Source organism: Syngnathus leptorhynchus, chromosome 1 (assembly GCF_054491065.1).
Source record: "Syngnathus leptorhynchus isolate UIUO chromosome 1, UIUO_Slep, whole genome shotgun sequence".
In the NCBI taxonomy this organism is placed as follows: domain Eukaryota; kingdom Metazoa; phylum Chordata; class Actinopteri; order Syngnathiformes; family Syngnathidae; genus Syngnathus; species Syngnathus leptorhynchus.
This window is the reverse complement of record NC_141195.1, coordinates 3,792,769-3,801,077: the sequence shown is the minus strand read 5'-3', so window position 1 is coordinate 3,801,077 and position 8,309 is coordinate 3,792,769. Positions and strand designations below refer to the sequence as shown.

At 41.3% G+C, this 8,309-nt stretch overlaps 1 long non-coding RNA gene across 1 annotated transcript; it reads left to right on the top strand.

The window, feature by feature from the left end:
• The first annotated feature begins 5,041 nt into the window (after positions 1 to 5,041).
• LOC147061438 (uncharacterized) lies at positions 5,042 to 5,603 on the top strand. The gene is made up of 4 exons (XR_015067005.1): positions 5,042 to 5,172; positions 5,255 to 5,287; positions 5,371 to 5,421; positions 5,499 to 5,603. It is a non-coding gene; the product is annotated as an uncharacterized LOC147061438 (long non-coding RNA).
• The last annotated feature ends 2,706 nt before the right edge of the window (positions 5,604 to 8,309 follow it).

The window sequence follows — 8,309 nt, the reverse complement described above, 5'->3', positions numbered from 1 at the left end:
CCGGTTCTTTTTTTTAACCAGCCCGGTTCTTTTTACACTTCCAGCTGGAGCTCAGCAGCGGCTTTTTGGACAAGATCACGCCGTGTTAGGCTTCCAGAGCCCCGGCTAAGCAATTTTACCGGCCTGCCCGGTTCATTTTTTTAACCAGCCCGGTTCTTTTTTTAACCAGCCCGGTTCTTTTTACACTTCCAGCTGGAGCTCACGAGCAGCTTTTTGGACAAGATCACGCCGTGTTAGGCTTCCAGAGCCCCGGCTAAGAAATTTTACCGGGTCGCCCGGTTCTTTTTTGAACCAGCCCAGTTCTTTTTACACTTCCAGCTGGAGCTCACGAGCGGCTTTTTGGACAAGATCACGCCGTGTTAGGCTTCCAGAGCCTCGGCTAAGCCATTTTACCGGCCCACCCGGTTCTTTTTTGAACCAGCCCGGTTCTTTTTTTAACCAGCCCGGTTCTTTTAACACTTCCAGCTGGAGCTCACGAGCGGCGTTTTGGACAAGATCACGCCGTGTTAAGCTTCCAGAGCCCCGGCTAAGCAATTTTACCGGCCCGCCCGGTTCTTTTTTTAACCGGCCCGGTTCTTTTTACACTTCCAGCTGGAGCTCAGCAGCGGCTTTTTGGGCAAGATCACGCCGGGTTAGGCTTCCAGGACCCCGGCTAAGCAATTCCACCCGGTTCTTTTTACACTTCCAGCTGGAGCTCGGGAGCGGCTTTTTGCACAAGATCACGCCGGGTTAGGCTTCCAGGACCCCGGCTAAGCAGATCAACTTGATACTCCCTAGCCCCCAAATGCCCTTTTTTTTTTTTTTTTTTTTTTTATAAAAAATTAACTAGAGTGACGGGAGAGCGGCATTTCAGAAAACGTGCTTATCTTGGCGAGAAAAAGCGATTTCGGCAATAAAATTTAAAACGCGTGTAAAACATAAACCAAACGATGAAATTGGTTTTTTCTTCATGTATAATGATCAACTCGATACTCCCTAGCCCCCAACAGCCTTTTTTTTTCATAACACTTTAACCAGAGTGACGGGAGAGCGGCATTTCAGAAAACGTGCTTATCTCGGCGAGAAAAAGCGATTTCGGCAATAAAATTTAAAACGCGTGTAAAACATAAACCAAACGATGAAATTGGTTAATTCTTCATGTATAATGATCAACTCGATACTCCCTAGCCTCCAACAGCCTTTTTTTTCATAACACTTTAACCAGAGTGACGGGAGAGCGGCATTTCAGAAAACGTGCTTATCTCGGCGAGAAAAAGCGATTTCGGCAATAAAATTTAAAACGCGTGTAAAACATAAACCAAACGATGAAATTGGTTATTTCTTCATGTATAATGATCAACTCGATACTCCCTAGCCCCCAACAGCCTTTTTTTTCATAACACTTTAACCAGAGTGACGGGAGAGCGGCATTTTAGAAAACGTGCTTATCTCGGCGAGAAAAAGCGATTTCGGCAATAAAATTTAAAACGCGTGTAAAACATAAACCAAACGATGAAATTGGTTATTTCTTCATGTATAATGATCAACTCGATACTCCCTAGCCCCAACAGCCTTTTTTTTCACAACACTTTAACCAGAGTGACGGGAGAGCGGCATTTCAGAAAACGTGCTTATCTCGGCGAGAAAAAGCGATTTCGGCAATAAAATTTAAAACGCGTGTAAAACATAAACCAAACGATGAAATTGGTTATTTCTTCATGTATAATGATCAACTCGATACTCCCTAGCCCCCAACAGCCTTTTTTTTCATAACACTTTAACCAGAGTGACGGGAGAGCGGCATTTCAGAAAACGTGCTTATCTCGGCGAGAAAAAGCGATTTCGGCAATAAAATTTAAAACGCGTGTAAAACATAAACCAAACGATGAAATTGGTTATTTCTTCATGTATAATGATCAACTCGATACTCCCTAGCCCCCAACAGCCTTTTTTTTCATAACACTTTTTCCAGAGTGACGGGAGAGCGGCATTTCAGAAAACGTGCTCATCTCGGCGAGAAAAAGCGATTTCGGCAATAAAATTTAAAACGCGTGTAAAACATAAACCAAACGATGAAATTGGTTATTTCTTCATGTATAATGATCAACTCGATACTCCCTAGCCCCCAACAGCCTTTTTTTTCATAACACTTTAACCAGAGTGACGGGAGAGCGGCATTTCAGAAAACGTGCTTATCTCGGCGAGAAAAAGCGATTTCGGCAATAAAATTTAAAACGCGTGTAAAACATAAACCAAACGATGAAATTGGTTATTTCTTCATGTATAATGATCAACTCAATACTCCCTAGCCCCCAACAGCCTTTTTTTTCATAACACTTTAACCAGAGTGACGGGAGAGCGGCATTTCAGAAAACGTGCTTATCTCGGCGAGAAAAAGCGATTTCGGCAATAAAATTTAAAACGCGTGTAAAACATAAACCAAACGATGAAATTGGTTATTTTTTCATGTATAATGATCAACTCGATACTCCCTAGCCCCCAAAAGCCTTTTTTTTCATAACACTTTAACCAGAGTGACGGGAGAGCGGCATTTCAGAAAACGTGCTTATCTCGGCGAGAAAAAGCGATTTCGGCAATAAAATTTAAAACGCGTGTAAAACATAAACCAAACGATGAAATTGGTTATTTCTTCATGTATAATGATCAACTCGATACTTCCTAGCCCCCAACAGCCTTTTTTTTCATAAAACTTTAACCAGAGTGACGGGAGAGCAGCATTTCAGAAAACGTGCTTATCTCGGCGAGAAAAAGCGATTTCGGCAATAAAATTTAAAACGCGTGTAAAACATAAACCAAACGATGAAATTGGTTATTTCTTCATGTATAATGATCAACTCGATACTCCTTAGCCCCCAACAGCCTTTTTTTTCATAACACTTTAACCAGAGTGACGGGAGAGCGGCATTTCAGAAAACGTGCTTATCTCGGCGAGAAAAAGCGATTTCGGCAATAAAATTTAAAACGCGTGTAAAACATAAACCAAACGATGAAATTGGTTATTTCTTCATGTATAATGATCAACTCGATACTCCCTAGCCCCCAACAGCCTTTTTTTTCATAACACTTTAACCAGAGTGACGGGAGAGCGGCATTTCAGAAAACGTGCTTATCTCGGCGAGAAAAAGCGATATCGGCAATAAAATTTAAAACGCGTGTAAAACATAAACCAAACGATGAAATTGGTTATTTCTTCATGTATAATGATCAACTCGATACTCCCTAGCCCCCAACAGCCTTTTTTTTCATAACACTTTAACCAGAGTGACGGGAGAGCGGCATTTCAGAAAACGTGCTTATCTCGGCGAGAAAAAGCGATTTCGGCAATAAAATTTAAAACGCGTGTAAAACATAAACCAAACGATAAAATTGGTTATTTCTTCATGTATAATGATCAACTCGATACTCCCTAGCCCCCAACAGCCTTTTTTTTCATAACACTTTAACCAGAGTGACGGGAGAGCGGCATTTCAGAAAACGTGCTTATCTCGGCGAGAAAAAGCGATTTCGGCAATAAAATTTAAAACGCGTGTAAAACATAAACCAAACGATGAAATTGGTTATTTCTTCATGTATAATGATCAACTCGATACTCCCTAGCCCCCAAAAGCCTTTTTTTTCATAACACTTTAACCAGAGTGACGGGAGAGCGGCATTTCAGAAAACGTGCTTATCTCGGCGAGAAAAAGCGATTTCGGCAATAAAATTTAAAACGCGTGTAAAACATAAACCAAACGATGAAATTGGTTATTTCTTCATGTATAATGATCAACTCGATACTCCCTAGCCCCCAACAGCCTTTTTTTTCATAAAACTTTAACCAGAGTGACAGGAGAGCAGCATTTCAGAAAACGTGCTTATCTCGGCGAGAAAAAGCGATTTCGGCAATAAAATTTAAAATGCGTGTAAAACATAAACCAAACGATGAAATTGGTTATTAGAGAATGGTAGGTGGCCCTTATGACAAAGTTTGATGGAGTAGTGATTTATGACCTTAATAAAAAAGTATTAAATTTTTTTTTTTTTTTTTTTTTTTAAAAAAGAGTTATTGAGGTCATAGAGTTTATGGAGGTCATAGGGAGGTCATAGGTTATAGGGTTAGGTTGTTATTTATTTAAATGTTGAATTGTGGGTTAGGGTTAGGGTTTGAGTTTGGTATGAATGTGTATCTGTGGGATGTGTGTGTGGTGGGTGTGTGGTTGAAAGTCAAAAATGTTATGAGCTGCTGCTTCCTCCCTCGTCCTGTAGAGGGTGTTTAAGTGTTTCATTCACTTTCATCCTGAGATAGGAGTGGTAAGGTGTGTAAGTTTATTTATCTCAGGATGAGTGTAAATCTTGTTTTGTTTTGTTTTTTGGATGGGGGTAAGTCTGAACATATGTGTTATATCATCTGTAAAACTTGTTTTGTTTATTTTTTGGTGGTGGGAATATGTCTGTAGATGTTTAGGGTCTTAAGATTGTTGGGAGTGTCTGACCTTCTCACCTTGCGCGGCTCTTTACCGCGTGTGTCTGTATCTGGGTTGTATGTGTGTGTATGTGGCTGAGTTAAATTATTTGATGGTGGGAATATGTCTGTACATGTTTTGGGTCTTAAGATTGTTGGGGGGTGTATGACCCTGCTTTATGACCTCGCCGCGTGTATCTGTGGGATGTGTGTGTGTGTGGATGTCTGTGTGGGCCCCATGCGTTTTTTTTTTATGACCTCGCCGCGTGTATCTGTGGGATGTGTGTGTGTGTGGATGTCTGTGTGGGCCCCATGCGTTTTTTTTTTATGACCTCGCCGCGTGTATCTGTATCTGTGGGATGTGTGTGTGTGTGTGGATGTCTGTGTGGGCCCCATGCGTTTTATGAAACATATATATATTTTTGGTGGTATGTTTCAGTTTAAAAAAGCTTTTAATAATAGTATGAGGTGAAAAAAATGAATCTTACCTTCCGAGGGATGAAATTAGTTGGTCCTCAGTCCAATTTTGTGTATGGAGGAGAAAATGGAGTTTAAAAATGGGGTGGGGGTACGATGAGGGGTCTTCAGGTCAGAATGTTCTTTAGGGCGGGAAAGTATCTGGATATATAGATGTGCAAGTGTTTAAACAGTCAGAAAAGGCCTTTACAAAGCTCAAACCACCTCAAGTCGGTCTCTACGCTCTGCGGATCTTTTAAAAGCAATGGTGAAAGGTAGGTTGTTTTTTTTCCTAAAAATAAACTATTCTGTTATAATGCGATTGTATTTATGACGTATGTTTTTTTTTGTACATAGATATTATCGTCTATGCGGACGTCCACAATGCTCGTGAGTTTTATTATGTGTTTACATTATTCTGTTATTTTCTCCATCAGAAATGTGATGTTATTGTTTTTCTCAACAAAAAAAAGCGCGGTTAAATGATGACTTCAGTGGAGTCTACTTAACGCAGACGGATTACGGTGAATCACACATTCATTTATGTTAGTTAATATTAATACGTTGATCTTAAAATGTTTAACTTATGTATGTATGTTAGATCTGGTAGGTGCAGCGGAGCAAGACATCCAGAAAAACGGTCTGGGTGACACAGGTCGCGAAGGTTACAAAGAGCCTGCTTCAAACGTGTCGGATGTGTTGGGAGAATTGTCTGACGAGGGCTCAGCTCCGCATCTTTTAAGAGCATTTGAAGACCGACAGAATCGGCTCTTTGCTCAAAAAGCGGATGACGTGTCAGCGGGTCACGTGACGGACGCAGAGCTTGCGAATATTAAGTACGAGGAGTTGAACCAAACTCGCGAATCGTTAAAAGAAATTGAAGGTATGTCGAATTTTGTTTTATATGTATATATATATATATATTATTTTTTCTATCATATATTTATGTTATAACATTGTTTCTTCTGTATACTTCAGGCGCTATTGACAGCCAACCACAGGCTGCTCAACCTTCGAGGCGTCAGATGACTCGGAGTAGGAGGGGTCGAAGAAGGAGCAGGCTCACACACAACCCCCACCCATCCTTCCGTGTGAGAGAGAGGCGTCTGAAAGATTCAAGGTCTCATGCGTGTGACGGTGAATGTATTTACAGACAGCAACTTCGCTCTTGTCTCAAAGTAATACAGACATTGACATCTGCAATTGAAACATCGATAGTTTAAAATAAAAAGGCAATGTCTGACCCTAAACTCACGCCAACTGAGGCAGACGTCATAACAAGCATTGTTGAAATAGATTTTGAAACCGATGAAACAAATCATGAATCAGGTACAAGGCAGAGATTTTGTGATACCCCTGAACTAGATCAACAAATCTTGACAATTAACAACGATATTGAAATGTTATCGGATGGTGCGTATAGGAGTCAAATATCAGAATTAACATCACACCTGCTATCTGCTCTAGAGGGTGTAAATGCGGTGGTATCGGGTGAGCAGAGTGCCCTCAGCCCCGATGTGCCTAATCATTTACAAAGTGTGGTAGAGGGTCTTAATAATCAAAGTGTCAATGAAGGTAGCCAAAGTCCTACACACATTTCTTCACAATTGTTAAACTTGATAACTGAATTAAATAACCACACGTATGAGAGTGTACGTTGTCTCAGTCCTAACATACCGGCTCAACTGATTGACATTATCAACGAGTTAAATGTACAGCCGCCTGACCCGACTCACGATAATCAGTCTGTGTTGAATGATGAAATAATTGATGACATGTGCGTTGAACCCTTGGCGTGTATTGATGGTAGCGACATAGCGCCGTGCCTACAAACTCGCCAACAGCCTAACAACTGCGCTGTAATAATTGATCATCAAATTGGGGGCGACATAGCGCCGTCTCAACATACGGCGTTTCAGCAACCTGACGCTACCTCTCAGCCGCTGAGTCGTGTTCAACCCGCAGGCTCGGAACCTGTTGCTACCTCTCAGCCTCTAAGCCGTGTTCAACAAGGTGGCTCGGCTGTAGTTAACAGACCCCATTTCAATAATGTTGAAGTGCGGAGACGTATAAATCCCCCCATGCAATCGGGTAGCAGGGATTTTGCTTCTTTTTACATGCATATCGAAAATAACATCGAAGGTGTTTTGGAGGAGGTAGATGACATTGCACAAACGGGGGATGCAATTCAGATCGAGATTGTGGGGGGTGGTGACGAAAGAGCACATACCTACCAGCAAATGACTGATATAGACTCTATGAGGGAGCATGTACAAAGTATGCTAGAGCGTTTAGCACAGTCTAACACAGAACTTATGCTCGATGAAGGTTTAGAATTAGTGGTACAAATATTCAAGCCTTTGCGTGGAGGTATGCGTCGCAAACTGATACAATCCACTAATGTAGAAATATTAAAGAGAAAAAAACGACATTTGTACATGACTCTTAACAAAGACAACAATCTATGCTTTGCTCTCGCGTTAGCACATCTGCTAAACAGCTCGCTAACAACAAAGCAGGCCACACAGCAGGCTCGGCTCTTACAAGAGAGTGTAGGTTTGAACTGTCACACAGCTGTAAGTCTGGCTGATGTACACAAATTCGAGAAAGCCCTCAAAAGAAAGATAGTTGTAATGTACAGAAAAGCCGACTGCCGTCCTATGACTTTTTTTGAGACTCGCTACCCCAAATCAGCCGATGATATTTTGTTTATCCTTTTACTAGAGAATCATTTCTACGGCGTTAAATCCATTGAGGGGTTTGTAGGTCATACATATTTCTGTAGACACTGCTTCAAAGGTCACGAGAATTGGGAGCAGCATCGGTGCCCGGGGCACTGTCACGTGTGTCTTGATGCGAGATGTAAACAGCTACCCTTTAAACGTGTAATCTGTCCTGATTGTAATAAGACTTGTTATAATGACGAGTGTTTTATCAAACATAAAGAGCCGCGCAAGGCGAGAAGGTCAGACATCCTCAAAACTAACTGTGACACATATAAAAAATGCATGCAATGCGGCTTGCAATATTATGTGAAACCAGGTGCTAGTCGTGTCAAGCATCATTGCCTCGCTAAAAAATGTGCTGTGTGCGGTGACGAGTTGAGGGGAGATACAATGCTTGATCCTCATCTGTGTTACATCCAACCTCTAAAAGCACAGCCTCCTTGTAGAAATGTAATATACTACGATTTTGAAACCTATGTAGATGAAGACGGGTCACTCAAACCCTTTCTTGTTTGTTGTAAATCGAATAGTATGGAGAAGCATTGGTTTGGTACCGATTGTGTCGACGGTTTTGTTAGTTTTTTCAGAAACCCTCGTTTCAAAGGTTCGACTTTTGTAGCACATAATGCTAGAGGTTTTGATTCCTACATTTTACTCAACAGAATGATCGATCTGGGTGTCAAATT